Raw genomic sequence first — 14,057 nt, forward strand, 5'->3', positions numbered from 1 at the left:
ACTTTAGAGATACAGCACAAAAATAGGCCCTTCAGTCCACTGAGTCCGTGCCGACCAGCATTCAATAGCACTGCCCTACACACCAGGGACAATTTACAATTTTACCAAAGCCACTTAACCTACAAACCTGTAGGTCTTTGGAGTGAAGGAAGAAACCAGAGGACCCGGAGAAAACCCACCCGGTCACAGGGAGAACGTACAAACTCCGTACAGACTGCACTCGTAGTCGGGATCAAACCCAGGGACTCTGGCGCTGTAAGGCAGCAACTCGACTGCTGCGCCACTGTGCCGCCCCTTATTGTCAAATTGGTGGTGTTAAACCTCTTTATTGCCAAACCAATTAATTGCACATTTGTGGTCTCCATATTTATTGTTTGAGAGGGAAGTACCAACCAAGCTAGCGAGTGTAGTTTCCTTTCTCCTCTTCAAATCCATGTTATCATTATGCATAGCTCCACTGCAACCTTTACATCTTTATCTTTGCCATTTCAGTGAGTTATACTTCGGTGCTCATTGGGAATATTTTCAGGAAATTACATGATGTTTATGTATACAAAGACAAATACTCAACTGATAAATGCACTACTGCTGTGGAACTGAGGTATTCACACACTGTGCGCTGAGCTGATGAGATAGAGGCAGAGGCAGGCATCCTTGGTAATATTCTTGTCTCAGCTCATCTGCCACTGAAACCTAAGTCTCTCGATGCCTCTGGATCTGTTTGTTGCTAGGCTTGGAGTGCAGACCAACTGTTCTCCAAGTGAAGGAAACTTCAGCTCATCTAAAATGACATCCCCATGTCCTAAGTAAAGTACAAAGTGCTAGAGGAACTTAGTCAGGCCGCATCTGTGGAGGGAATGGATAGAATGAGTCTGAAGAAGGGTCTCAACCCGAAACATCGTCTGTCTATTCCCTCCACAGATGCTGCCTGACTTGCTAAGTTCTTCCAGCATTTTGTGTTTTGCTCAAAATTCCAGCACCTGTGATTCCTTATTTCTCCATGTTATAATTGATTCCAAGGCTGTGCTCCCAGTCTTACAGCATCATGACGTCAAAATTCTCAAGCTTGTTTTTAAATCCCTTCATGTATACCCCCTCCCTCCTCTCTCCCTGCACCCTCCCACAATTACCCAAGGTCTCAAATTCTGGCCTCTGGTCCAAACACAGTATTCATTTCCCAAAACCTTTCATCCTATAACGCAATCCTAAAACATCTCTTCAAAAATACTTTATCTCACCCGTCCTAATCTGTCCACGTGCATTTTGGAGTAAAATTCTGTTAATTTGGAACGTTTTACTCTTAAAAGGAATATATAAATATAGGATGTTGTTAGCTTCTCTGAGGAGGAGTGTGATGTTACCAGTGACTTCCTCAATCCTGAGCTAGAGAAGGTCCATTCCCCTTTGCTACTACTATAAATTGGTTTTTCAGTGCTTGAATAACCAAATAATGTTGGCTTCTAGTGTTGTACAGACTATGAATACACAGCCAACTAAAACATGGGCCTAACATATTCTTAATATGAAAAGACTTACAATATAGCACCTTTCACAACTTTAGGATGCCCCAAAGGATGTTACGACCAATGAAGTTCTTTGGAAGATCTTCCTTTGTTGTAATGTCCTAATCATGGCATCTAATCCACCCACCGTAAACTCTTACCAAGCAATCTGTTTTGTTGATATTGCTTTGAGGATGAATATTTGCCAAATACCTTCCTATTTTCTTTTTGAGGTAGGATCTTTAACATTAGTCAGAGGGAATTGAAAAAGTCTCACTCTAAAGTGTAATCTAAACAGTGGCACGTCCAGAACTGTAGTCCCAGTCTGAGTAACAGCATGGAGGTTGATCCCCAGAGCTCTATCTCAACAGCGAGAGAGCTATCCACTGAGGTTCAGGTCCACCAGAATCCCCAGCGTCCACACCCTCCTATGGAGAGCCCAAGCCAGATGGGCAGGCCATGTCATCAGAATGCCCGAGAGTCGACTGCCAAAACAGCTTCTGTATGGAGAACTGTGTCAGGGCAAGCGCTCAGTAGGAGGACAAAAGAAACGGTTTAAGGACTGCCTCAAAGTGTCCCTCAAAGACTTGGACATCAACCTCAGCACTTGGGAGTCTCTTGCTCTGGACCGTCCAACCTGGCATAGCAAGCTCACCACAGGAGCCCGTGCAGCAGAGAACAGACGCACTGCAGAGGCCCAGAGGAAACGCACAGCGCACAAGGCCCGGGCTACCTCCACTTCCACTGCAGCAGCCATCCACTTGTGTCCTACGTGTGGGCGTGCCTTCCGGGCCCGGATTGGCCTCACCAGTCACTTCCGGACCCACAGTCACCAATCCTCCAACTGAAAGTGAAGTCATGGTCATCTTCGAACCCGAAGGACGAACAACAACATCTCAACAGCGAGAGAGCTATCCACTGAGGTTCAGGTCAACTGGAACTAAGCCAATCCACTGCCAGGCCAAACCAAGCTGGGCTAGGCAACATAGCTGTTAATGTAGTAGTTAGTCCTAGAATCGGAAAATTATTATGATGCCAAAGAAACGTCATTTGGCCTATCGATTTTAAGGTAATGGGGGATAGATTGAATAGGAACCCGAGGGGCAACTTTTTTACACAAAGGGTGGTAGGTGTATGGAACGAACTACAGGAGGAGGTAGTTGAGGAACAACATTTAATAAACATTTAGACAGAAACATGGATAGGATAGGTTTGGAGGGATATAGACTAAACACAGGCAGGTGGAACTAGTGTAATGGGGCATGTTGGTCGGCATGAGTAAGTTTGTCCGCAGGGCCAGCTTCCACACTCTATGAAGCTATGACTCCATCTATTCCGTTCCCCAGCTCTTTGTCCACAGCCATGAGTTTTATTCTCAAGGGCCTGTCTGATGCCCTTTTAGTTGATTCCTTTTCCACCACTCTTTCGAGGAGCATAATTCTTTAAAACATCCCTCTTCCATTTTTTACCCAAACTTTTACATTTGTGCCTTTTGGCCCTTGAATCTGCCATTTTCTTTCCTTGTTTACCCTGCAATCAATCAGTCACGGTCTTCTACACCTCCACAAACTCTCCTCTCAGCTTTCTTAGCTTCATAGAGAATAATCCCAGTTCTCGACTCCATCGTTGGAGCTGAAATGCAAACATCACGGGAACTATTTGGTGAATCTTTACTCCATCTATAAACTAAAACTCTCGTTTGTTATCTTGTTTGTGACTGAACTTCAGCCAAAACGGTACACGATAGCGTGACAATTTTAGGCCTACCTTACTCACCATTGTCACTTTAGTGCTAATGCAAGTAGTTTTATTGAAATCGGTGTTATATTTTTTAAGTTATTCACATTTTTAAGTTTAAGGGGAGGGGAGGGGAGGAGGGAGGGAGGGGGGAAGGGGGGAAGGGGGGAGTGGGGGAGAAGGGGAGAAGGGAGGGGGGGCTTGAGGAGAGAGGGAAGGGGGGAGGACAGGGTGCTGCACTAATGCAGGAGAGGTTTGGGCCCAACGGGTCCACTTGGTCTAGTCCTTTCTATTACTTTCCCATCCTTCCTAAAAATGAGTTAACCAGAAAAATTGGCATAATAGTCTATTTGATTCAAAGTTCTCATGCTTTTTGATTTGAGAATCTTGTGCTTCCTATCATTTGATTATGACACAAGTTTCTCATTGATTAGATTACCATTTGCGCATCAACTAATGGGTCTTCATGCTTCTCACTTGCGATTAAACAGGCAGAAACAGATCTATGCTTTTCATTCAGGTTTCACACTGCAACGTGACTAAAATTCTGACTGACTTAAGTTTGTAAGTTTTATCATTTGTTTACCTAGGCTGGATGGTATCTGGCCCTGGCTTCACAAGATGGTCTCTCATCCAAGTGCTGACCAGACCTGAGTTCACTTGTTGGTTTACTCATGGAGTGGACAACAAATAGGCTGATCCATTGTGGCTTATTTTCAGAGTAATATTGCTTGATGAATCAAATGGTTTAAGTCACATTATACAATGGTGTTCATATTCGAATAAAGCAAATTACATAATCACCTATCTTATAAATAGATTAACGATGATTGGAAGGCGGAGTAGACTTGATGGGCCAATTGGCCTAATTCTGCTCCTATAACATGAACTTATGAAAAAGGAAGTGTAGATGCTGGTTTATACCAAAGATAGACACTAAATCTTGAAGTAACTCAGCAGGTCAGACAGCATCGCTGGAGAAAATGGATAGGTGATGTTTCGGGTCGGGGCCCTTCTCCAGAGAGGACAGGAGAAGGGTTCCTGAGGATCACTGAGAGGAAAGTGTGTTGCCCACTCACTTGGCCAACAGTGCCAACTCTTGGTCAACGTGAGGTGGCCATCACCACCAACATGGAGAGAGTGGGCAAGACTGGAATTCTTATGAATTGCTGTATTCTGAACAGAACAACCTTGCCATTATCTTTTTAATCAGCAGACACCCACAGTATGGAGACACAAGAGACTGCTGATGCTGGAATCTGGAATAAAACTAAATGAACTGCTGGAGGGACTCGGTGGGTTAAACAGCAACTGTAGAGGCAAAGGGATGGCCAAACTAGCCGTGATAGTTCTTTGCCACCACAGATGCTGTTTAACCTGGTGAGCTCGTCCTGCAGCTTGTTTCGTGCTCCAGACAGCCACAGTATATTTGGAAAGGTCGATGTTGCCTTTCAAACACTTTTTTTTACAGTTCTCTGCAAGGTCTGTGCTTTTAACACACACTTTAGCCTGACAGCGCAAACCAAGAGCAGGAAAATGATAGAATATTGCATTACCTCGTACTTGAGGGCGGGGATTGATTATTTTTGAAAGGAATCATTAACAGTTGTTAAGTAAATGAGCAAAAATGTTTCAATGGGATTGAAGGGTTAACCGAGTTACGGCCTCGTGAATAGTGTGCGAGGGAAGCTGGTGGACCTAGTTCCTCATTGTCTTCATAACCCACTGGGCACTCGAAGCATCCTCTTACCAAACAAACTAATCCCTTGTAGCGAACAGTGGTTTACAGTGCTCTGGAGCACTAATTAACACAAGCTTAATAAAGAGTTTAATCTGTTTTAGGTTAAATCCCACCACAACGCTGACAGGAATTCTGACTGAAACAAAGTTTAAGTAATAAGCAACAAGTCATGTTGCAAGTACCCACTGTGACATTAGAGGAATGCGCTGTGTAATTGAATTCCTTTTGCATTTTAGGCCGTGGTGGTTTAAGATTTATTAGCAGCCCATCCAGACAGAGGAATTTCTTTTGTACGTATTAAACAAGCTTGTTTTTTTTTCCCCCTCACACAATGTTTCTCTTGTTTTACGTTACTCTTTCTGAAATCTGTTCTAATCTGAAGAGGCTGGGCTTCTTCTCCACAGAAAACAAGGCAGATAGTTGACCTGACAGAATTATTTTTAAGTTGTGAAGGACTTTTTGGGGGTAGATAAAGAAATACATTTTCACTTGTGGGAAGAGTCCAGAACTCGGGGCCTTTACGATAAAGAGGTCTACAATGAAAGGAATGAACGTGGTGAGACTAGTGAGCTGAAGTGGGTTTATTTCAATGCAAGGAGTATTATGGGTAAAGCAGATGGAACCTGGATCGGTGCATGGAACAATGATCATCATGAACTGTGATCATTACGAGACTTGTTCGTGAGAAGGACAAGACGCTCAACATTCAAGGTTCTGATGTTTCAGACATTATAGAGAGGGAGATAAAAAGAAGTGCAGGAGTTTTGTTTTAGTGTTTTAGAGATAAAGTTCAAAAACAGGCCCTTCGGCTCACCGAGTCTGCACCAATCAGCGATCCTCACACCCTAACACTATCCTATACACACTAGGGACAATTTACAATTTTACTGAAGCCAATTAACCTACAAACCTGTACGTCTTTGTAGTGTGGGAGGAAACCGGAGCACCCGGAGAAAACCCATGCAGGTCACAGGGGGAACGTACAAACGTACACACAGCACCCATGGTAAGGATCGGACCTGTGTCTGGTGCTGTAAGCCAGCAACTCTGCCACTGCACCACCTTGCCGAGTTGCATTACCAAACAAGGAAAATGTCACAGCGACGCTTTGAGGGGACATACTGGAGGGGTCATCCATTGAGGCAATATGGGTCGAGCTCAAGAATAAGAAAGGTGCAATCACTCTGAGGGGATTATTATAATAGGCCTCCCACTAGCTTTCCGGAGACAGGTTTGTAGGCAGATATGGAAAGTTGTATAAATATATGGCTTGTTGTAATGAGTGACCACCCCAATATTGACTGGACTTAGAGGTGTAGACGGGACAGAATTTTGCGGCACAGCGGTAGAGTTACTGCCTTGCAGCGCCAGGGACATGGGTTCGATCCTGACTACGGGTGCTTGTCTATGCATAGTTTGGGTGTTCTCCCCGAGACCTGTAGGGATTTTTTCCGCGATCTATGGTTTCATCCCACACTCCAAAGACGCACAGGTTTGTAGGATAATTGGCTTGGTATAAACGTAAACTCTCCCTGTGTGTGCGGGGTTCACTGGTCAGTGCGGATTTGGAGGGCCAAAGGGCCTGATTCCACGCAGTATCTCTAGAACTAAAACTAAACTATCGAAGAGGGTTTTGTTGAAACAGTAAATCCAACAGGAGGAGGGATCATCTTGGACCTTGCAAACAAACTTGCCCAGGTGACTGGCATTTTGGTGGGAATATATTCTTCCTTTCTATATTTGACCAAATTTACAAGAATATAGAGTGATAAAGAAGACATATGGTATGCTTGTCCTCATCAGACAGGGCATTGAGCATAAGAGTGAGGAGGTCATGCTGCAGTTTAGTGAAACGTTGGTTAGACCACATTTGGATTATTGTGTGCAGTTCTGGTTATCATCATATCATATCATATATCATATCATATATATACAGCCGGAAACAGGCCTTTTCGGCCCTCCAAGTCCGTGCCGCCCAGCGATCCCCGTACATTAACACTATCCTACACCCACTAGGGACAATTTTTACATTTACCCAGCCAATTAACCTACATACCTGTACGTCTTTGGAGTTACTCCATTACTGGAGGAATGTGAAGGCTTTGTAAAGGGTGCGGAAGAGGTTTTCCAGATTGCTGACTAGACTAATGGGTATTAGCTATAGAGGAGCAGTTGAACAAACTAGGATTGTTTTCCCTGGAGCATTGGTGACTGGGAGGTAGACACAATAGAGGTATATAAAATTATGAGAGGCATAGATAGGATAGACAGTCAGAATATTTTCTTCAGATTGGAAACGTCAAATGCTGGAGGGGAAAGCTGTAAGGTGAAGCAGATAGGATAGTGGCATTTAAGGGGCTTTTAGATAGACAAGGGAATATGCAAGGAATGGAGCGATGTATATCACGTGCAGGCAGAAGGGATTTGTTCAACTTAACATCAGGTTGGGCACTGACATCCTCGGCCAAAAGGCCTGTTCCTGCTGTGCTTGCTGTGTGTTCTACAACTCCAGCATGAAGACATGGTCATGAAAAATATCTTCACTCTGGGAGTGCTGAAAATGTGCTGCTGGGTCCCATGGGCAATAGTTGAGGCAAACAGCAGAGAAACATTTAAATGGAAGCTGGGTAAGCACAACAGTGGGCAAAGAATGGAAGGATATAGTGGTAGCATGAGGTGAGAAGGGAGGGGTGGGAAGAGTACTCCTGCAGAGTAGCAAAATGCAGACATTCCCTCAAGTAACCCACTTTTACCACGTGACTCAATAATAATAAGTCCTCTGGTTGGAGGACTGGTGTTTGTTTAAAGACGCTGAGGTGCTGAACCATTATATAAACCCCATGACCCCCTCTTTAAGAAACATTATCGTAGAGCTCTTGGACCAGTTGGGTTAGGTGGGACATGGGCATTTACTACCTAATTGTCTCTTGAACTAGCTGTGTCACTTGCAACAACCATTAAGATTAATCATACTGCAGTTAATTCTGGAGTCGCATGGAGCAGGTAGGTTTGGTGGTTTTTCTTTCCTGAAGGACAAAGGTGGAGCAGAGCTGTTTTTAATGACAATCTGGTAATTTCATGATAATATCAGCGCTCTAGCATTTAAATCCAGAATGTAATTAAATGGTTGAATGAACTAATTTAAACAGTCCAATGTTGGGATTTCAATTCTTGTCTCTAGATCAGACCAGGTCTCCAAGTTCAGAAACAAGGAACTGCTGGTTTACTCAAAAGGGCACAAAGTGCTGGAGTAACTCAGCGGGTCAGGCAGCATCTCTGGAGAACATGGACAGGTGATGTCTGAAGAAGGATCTCGACCCAAAACGTCACCCATTGCTTCTCTCCAGAGATGCTGCCTGTCCCGCTGAGTTACTCCAGCTTTTTGTGTCTATCTTCGGTTGAAACCAGCATCTGCAGTTCCTTCGTACACATTACCTATCCATGTTCTCCAGAGATACTGCCTGACCCGTTCAGTTACTCCAGCACTTTGTGTCTTTTCAAGTCTCCAGGTTGCTGGTCCTGTAATGTCTCTTCCCCTTGCCAGTGCAGTGACCTCTGCTTCATTCTGTGTATCATCATTACTGATAAGGGCTTTTGTTTGCACATAATTGAACTCACTTTCATTGTCTCAGAATGATCCAGTAATTCTGCTGAAATGTATCGATTTTCCACATTCCTCCTGTAAAAAGTACTAAACATGATAAATAACGTCGACTATATATATACAACAAGAATCAGTTTAATTGCTCAAGGAAATCTGCACTGAACTTGCGTTATTTACCAAAGCTGGTGAGAAAAGAGGTCTGTAATCATTTGGGAAAACTATTTGCAATAGCGCTTTAAACTCTGGCTACCTACTAACTTCTTGAACAAACTTGCCCTAATCTGGCTTGTGTTTCTTTTGCCAAGGATTGGAACGGTTTAGAGGGATATGGGCCAAACACAGGCAAATGGAACTATCTTAAATAGAGTTTCTTGGTCGCATGGATGAGTTGGGTTAAAGGACTTGTTAGTGTGCTGTATGACTCTGACTACATGGCACTGTGACTCGATGTCTCTCCCCTCAGGCATTGATGCCTGCATCTTTAACATCTAACCCTGGCATTTGCTTACCCAAGGCAGTGGTCCCTGGGTTACCAAATGCCTGGGTGACCTGAGGACATCGGGGTTGATGGCCCAGAAAGCACCAAGTGTGTGCAGCAATATTACAACAACCTGAGGAAATCTACCATTGATTGTCCTGAAAATGGCCTCATCGATGTAGCATCCACCCACAACTGTGAGCTGATATCAGCAGAAACCATTTTGAAGTCTTAACGGTGCACATTGATGTTAAAAAGCAGGTACTAATTGCCTCTGAGTGTGGCTACTCTTGCAATTATTTCAAAAGAGATGAGGCATTCTCACCAGTATAGCAGGCAAATATTTTGCCCTCAAACTGAGAACAGGAAACTTCTCAATACTCAATGCTGGGTTTCCAACGTTTCAAATGCACTTGATTGGCCAAGAACCTTGATAGCATAAAAGGTGCTGTCCAAATGCATATGTCGTGTTTTCAAAACAATGGTGAAAGTCGTGTGGTCAAAGTGACGGCACTGAAAGTGACAGCTGCTCCAGGTGGCAGAGAATCGCTCTTTGTTGGATTCTCAACAGACGTAGATTGGTTTTGATGATGCAGAGTTGCAGTCGGCGCCTTTGTTGAAAGGTCGTTGGAGGGCAGAAGCAATGGGCATTCGGATATTTAGCTTAATTGCTCCATTGGAATTGACCCTCCCTGCTGATCCATCCCCAAGAGTAACGTTCAACTCTGGCTGAACAAAAATAGGCCTGTTAACATGGCTTAGTTCAAATGCAACTCATTTCACAATGATGAATAGAACAATCCAGTACCCAGAAGAGATCCAGTAGCAAGAGGAGTACGCCTTTCAGCCCCTCAAGCGACTTGCATCACGAAGGTGAATCCTCATGTAGTGTTTGCTAATCCCCTTATGTAAATCAGCAGGTGTTTTCATGCAGTTCCAAACCTGTGAGATTAATGACTACCTCCTACCTTGTCCTACCTCAGGCTGGCTTGCCTCCCAATCTTGAGACTGTGGATCCCACACTTACGATTGTCTTTCCATGAAAAAAAGTTTCTTAGTACTTGCTACTTCCACTTTTATAGCATTGCCCAACTTCATGCCTGCTTCTGTTCGTCCACCCCTGACTGTATACTTCCCCATTCCAAAAGGTCCTTGGCCTGCCTCCCTTGCCCGTCACTTTCCAAAAAGCGAAACTTTCCCAGGTGCTGTATCCTATGTTGAGACCTACCCCAATTCCCTCTTGGCCCCTCAATCTTGTGCTTTACGCTCTACACTTCCTCATGACTGAGCAACACCTCAGTTTCAAAATTCCAACTCTCCCCCACTCCTTCCCCACACCCATCATGTCCACCTCTACCTTCCATCTCTGTAATTTTCTCCAACTCTTCAATAGACAATCGACAATAGGTGCAGGAGTAGGCCATTCGGCCCTTCGAGCCAGCACCACCATTCAATGTGATCATGGCTGATCATTCTCAATCAGTACCCCGTTCCTGCCTTCTCCCCATACCCCCTGACTCCGCTGTCCTTAAGAGCTCTATCTAGCTCTCTCTTGAATGCATTCAGAGAATTGGCTTCCACTGCCTTCTGAGGCAGAGAATTCCACAGATTCACAACTCTCTGACTGAAAAAGTTCTTCCTCATCTCCGTTCTAAATGGCCTACCCCTTTTTCTTAAACTGTGGCCCCTGGTTCTGGACTCCCCCAACATTGGGAACATGTTTCCTGCCTCTAACGTGTCCAACCCCTTAATAATCTTATACGTTTCGATAAGATCCCCTCTCATCCTTCTAAATTCCAGTGTACACAAGTATTCAACTTATGTAATGAATCCTGGCCTTTTGATCATCCTGAGTCTAACCGCATTGAATTCCTAAGCTTTGGAATTCCCTCCCTAGCTTTCTCTATCTTTCTACTTATCTGGCTCCTTCAAACCCAGCTCTTTGGCAAACCTCTTGGGCATCTGTCCAAATATCATCCTTTGTGATTTGGTTTCAATTTTGTTATGATAAGGTGCTGTGTAAATGCAAGTTGTTGTTGTAATTGCACTGTGGAAACATTGGCTTAGAAAAGGGGGAAGCAGAATAACTGAAATATCTTGTGAAGTTCCATATCTATCGAAAAATCAACATATGTCTTGATGCAAATAACAAAAATATCTAATGATGATGTTAATGATGATGTTACCCACAGATTAAAAACACACCTCCAACAATATGTTGCTTTGTGTTGTAATGACTTGATGACTTAAACAAATCCAAACTACTTCCATTAATATAGCGATTCATGAGAGCAGTAACAGACAGTAGTTGAGGATAATGAAGGAAAGGAGCAAAAAGTTTGATGAAATAATTAATTCCTAGCAATCATCTGAAACAAGAAGAGAGAGCTAGAAAGATGATCATGGTTAAGGAAGCATTTCAAGATCTTGGGGTCTTGGCAGGTCATTAATGATGGAGTACGTGCAGGGATGATCATGGTCCCAGAATGAAAGAACACAGATATGTAATGGGTTGTAGAGCTGAAGGAAATTACAAAGTGCAGCAAACCTGTGGAGGGATTTGAAGAGAAAGAGAGGAAAAAAATGGAGCATTGGCAGATAAGAGCCTAATGTAGATTCTGCAAACAGAACGATAATGGATGAACCCTTAAAATTAGTTTAAGGTCATCCAAGCCCTGTTGCCAATGGCCCCAATCCCTGTTGTCCATGGACTGACTCTCATGTGTCTTGTTAAAAATTGAAGTCAATAACATTAACAATGCCCGAAGCAAAAACAGTCTTCTGACTGCCTTGATAAATGGATTAAAATCATGGGACCAGTCAGGGCATTAACTATCATGAGACTTAGAGACTAAATCAAAGGAGTTTTGTATTTTCACATACGCTTGACCTATGAATGCCAGTTTCTCAAACCAGATTAGGCACTTGTATAAGAAAGAAAAAACCTGATTGATTCAAGAAACGAAAGGGAAGGGGCAAGACCAGCGCACAAATGGATAAAGTGACCTAAACTCAGGTCTTAGCAGTCCAAGCCTAACTCTGGTTTGGCACAAAGAACAGGAAGATACATTATCTTCTGAAATATCATTCTCGGTGCAGAAGTAAATAGCAAGAGCAAGTTGCAATGTGGACAGGATCCAAGTTATAAGTAGGTATCTGTAACAACACAGGAACTGTCTGAAGTAAGATTATTTTGTCTCTTTATGTAATGATTATTGACGTGTGCATCTTCATCAACTTGCTCTCCTTGGTATCAATTAGAATACGTAAAAAAATATTCTCTACGTTTCTGTGGGACTTTCATTCTAATCCTTAATCAAAATGCTCTTTATAAAGTTTGAAATCTGTGCATAACAACTTTTATTAATTTCTTCATTAGTTTTTTATGATGTTGAACAAATGCATTGCCTCTGATTTGCTGACTTGGACACCTGAGGATCTGAGTTCAAGCTGACACATTGGGATGTGGGTGCTGTGTGATTCCATTCTTCCTGAGATTAATAATATCTTGGCTCGACTGCAGATTAATTTTGAGGCATTAGCATGCTATTTCTCCAGGGATTAGCTTTCGGAATTCATAATATAAAATGGATAAGCATCTCTGAACAAGGTTTACACATACGTGCATTTCTAAAAAAATATTCTGGGCAGGACCAAAGGGGGGGGGGGGGGGGAATCCAAAATGTTGAGCCTTTTGTTCTAGGATTAAATAGTCAATCCTGAATTTGCTTTATAAGGGGAAATAAATGTCGGCAAAGCTCGTAAAAGATACCTAACCCCAGCTGCACATACAGTCTAGTTGCTTTGTGTGCATGTGCCCTGTTTGTGTGTGTGTCGTGTGTACATGAGCATGTGTGAGTGTGAGAGTTTGAACAAGTACATGCACAGAGTTGAGTGGGCTGTCTGTTGGCAGCTGAGACACAGCACAGCAAGAAGCCGAGAACAATGTGTGACTGGCTGCGGAACAGTGGAGATGCACACCGGAGAGGACTCAGGCATTTTCTGAAGACTTTGCACAGGTACTGATATATTTAGGAATGTTTTGATAGAGAAGTTCTGTCCAGGAGTTGTAATGAAATAAAACTGAATCAGTGCGCACAGATTTGCAGAGTAACTTAAATCTTCAACCAGTAACTTTATCCCAGGACTTCTGCTGCTTTCTATGCTTTTGAAAGTCGCTATCGCGTCAGTAGAAATTAACAGAGAGAATTACTCTTTCTCTTCGGCTCACTTTGAGCACATTTTTCCTTCAAGTGGCAGAACACATTTCAAAGCAATTTCTTGCAATAGTTACAGAAAATGCAAAAAGTTTTTGTTTTTTTTTTAATTCTTGAAACTTCTGAAATTATTTCACAGTCATTAAGAGTCCTTAAATATTAAGCATTGAAGAATGTACTTGAAAGAATCAACGATTCACTGGCTATGAGTTGTTCAGCAAGCTATCAGCTTTGCTGGGAGACACGCTGGTGCCTGTGTTTCAAGAGAAGTTCCTTTTACTAATCGAGTTAATTCTCTGAGCTTTTCTGTTCCCGTGCAAATGAAAGAGGGAGAGAGCTGATCTGATAGCTGCTTCAAGAAACAGTGTGTGATTGGCTGATTTGGGTTTTGTTTCTGCATGGCATCTGCTGTAGTTAAGAGGAAAATTAGAGGCATTATGCTGCTTTAAAATTGTGCTCAATTTTTATTCCAGCGATTTATTCCGAAAATGTGCCAACTGGCATTTGTGTGATCCTATGTGCAAACGTACAGAAAGTATAATTGCAGGAAGTTGACCTTTATTATCAAACACAGTGCAATAAGCAGGTGAATTAGGCTTTTGACTAAGACTGTATGTGAGAGTATTATGAAGTTAAACCCACTCTTTATTGTTAATTGTAAAGAACACACCTTAGTTTCATTGATCCCTATTCTACTCTCTGTAAATGTGAGCTCCACCAACTATGTCTTAACTCACACCAGTTCCTCTTCCCCCCTCATCCCAGTACTGACCCACTG

At 43.0% G+C, this 14,057-nt stretch overlaps 1 protein-coding gene across 12 annotated transcripts in view; it reads left to right on the top strand.

Annotated features, from left to right (window-relative positions):
- Positions 1–14,057, top strand: part of trpm3 (transient receptor potential cation channel, subfamily M, member 3) — a 394,480-nt gene that overhangs the window by 254,418 nt on the left and 126,005 nt on the right. The window contains exon 1 of one of the 12 annotated variants that reach the window (XM_078395305.1): positions 12,037–12,210. The exons of 10 other annotated variants lie outside the window; for them this stretch is intronic. The gene's annotated coding sequence lies outside the window, so the exon portion shown is untranslated. Of the gene's footprint in view, positions 1–12,036; positions 12,211–12,839; positions 13,082–14,057 lie in introns of those variants that run through there. One more of the 12 variants, XM_078395298.1, reaches the window with a different exon arrangement.

This window comes from Rhinoraja longicauda, chromosome 3 (assembly GCF_053455715.1).
Source record: "Rhinoraja longicauda isolate Sanriku21f chromosome 3, sRhiLon1.1, whole genome shotgun sequence".
Taxonomy (NCBI): Eukaryota; Metazoa; Chordata; class Chondrichthyes; order Rajiformes; family Arhynchobatidae; genus Rhinoraja; species Rhinoraja longicauda.